Source organism: Solanum stenotomum, chromosome 11 (assembly GCF_019186545.1).
Source record: "Solanum stenotomum isolate F172 chromosome 11, ASM1918654v1, whole genome shotgun sequence".
Taxonomy (NCBI): domain Eukaryota; kingdom Viridiplantae; phylum Streptophyta; class Magnoliopsida; order Solanales; family Solanaceae; genus Solanum; species Solanum stenotomum.
Window position 1 is genome coordinate 8549451 of NC_064292.1, and position 2078 is coordinate 8551528.

The window sequence follows — 2078 nt, forward strand, 5'->3', positions numbered from 1 at the left end:
CGAGCTTGGTGATTTCTCATAGTTCGAGGATGAAATTCTTATGTTTTAGTTTCTTTCATGTACTTTCCCTTGTGGATATGTTGTGTGGGCTAGGCCCTATTTCATTCAATATTATAATCGATGATTATAATGACACAAGGTGTCTAGACTTCCGCTTTACTTTATGAAAAAATTTGAGACTTGAAATGTCTTTTCTCTCATTGTTCTATTTAGTTATGTTATGAGGACTAAGAGGCTTGTGTCGAGTCCTTCGGGATTCTATACGCCGTGTTACATCTAGGGGGTAACCCTGGGTCATGACAAACTTGGTATCAGAGTACAAGGTTTAGAATGATTCTAGGATTATGTCACATATGCCACGTCTCTGAAATGACCCAAAAAGTTCTTAAAAATGTGCTTCGGAAGTTACCGGAAACTTGTTTAGCTATATAAAAAAAAATCCGTTTCATTTTTCAAAAATCCGACTTCATATTCTTGTTTAGGGGGTCAAATTGAGTGGGAAATGAGTCTAACCCAAATTTTAGAGCAACCGTATCAAAATCGGAAATTTTCAAGTGAAGACTTTTTCAAGGGTCTACTTTGGAGGGTCATATCTCCTAGCACACAAATAATTGGGTGGCCCATAACTTATCCATGGAAAGCCCTTTGAGTTAGCTACCTAACGCACTTCGTTTCACCTCATTCGGAGTTCAGACGAAGAAGTTATGCCCATTTTCGTAAAATCTGTCCGACAGGAAATGCAATTTCCAGTGAGCGTTTTTACTGTTCACCCGCCTCATTTTTTTTTTAAGTGTTGGACCATTTTTGTCCAAAGGGCATATGTTATTTCCTATATACCATTATTTCAATTCCCATCTCTAAAACATTTCCCAAAACACCTCTCCCATACTTAAACACATTTTCTCTCAAGATTCTCTCAAGAACCCTAATCCAAAACCTTCCTCAAGATTGAAGAGACTCTTGCTCCAAGTTCCAAGCTTCCATTGAAGACACTGTCAAGACCTTCATAAGAACTCAAGGTATGTGGTGTTGAACTAATGGGTCCTTCCACCCATAGTGCCTAGACTCTATTCTACTCACTAATTCATGGTTTAAGTTAAGATTCATAAATTAGTCTTGTTCTTTGTAATAATTTCCTGCACATTGAATTTTAAACATGAAAAGTGATTGTTTTGATCATGTTGTGACTCTAGAACTTGAATCCAAATTTGGAATGGATGTGGAGATTTTCACGTGGTATTGTGGGTGTTAAAAGGGTGTTGTTGTAGGTTATTCACTGGTTTGGCTGCATAATTACTACCCTATTTACCATGCTCTTTGATTCCATTACATGCCTTCAAGATGTTTGACAAAATGTCCAACTATGGAAAATTGATGAATCGATGCTTTAAACCTTGAGTTATTAGATGTATGGCAATCTAGAGATGTGTTGATGACAAACTAAGCTTGTGTATATGTTCATTCCATACGTGAGATTGCATTAGAGCCTAATGGGAATTTCCTATATAAAGTGTTGCATGACCATGCCCGGTCCGGGGGAAAAGAACCGGACAACCATGTGAAAGGTTTATATCTCACCACCTAGGATGCTTGGGGTGTGACCAACATCAACCATGTGAGAGGTTTATATCTCACCACCTACGATACTTGGGGTGTGACCAACATCGACCATGTGAGAGGTTTATATCTCACCACCTAGGATGCTTGGGGTGTGACCAACATCAACCATGTGAGGGGTTTATACCTTGCCACCAGGGAGTCCAGGTGTGAACGGCATCCCCCATCCTAAGTTGGGGTTATAGATTGGTTGGATCATGCATACACATATGATATCTACTATTAGTATAGATTTACTTAAACATGTTTTGACTTCACTTTGATCATGCATCCTCATATTGTTATTCACAATGCCTATGAAACTATTTCTTGTATTTCGATTGTGTCCTTGTCTATTGTTGTGTTGCACCCTGCATACTTAGTGCATTCCAAGTACTAACGCATATTTTGCCTACATTATGTCACCATGTAGGGACCGGAGCTACTTTTGATCCTTCTCTCCATTCACGTGGCTAGTACGG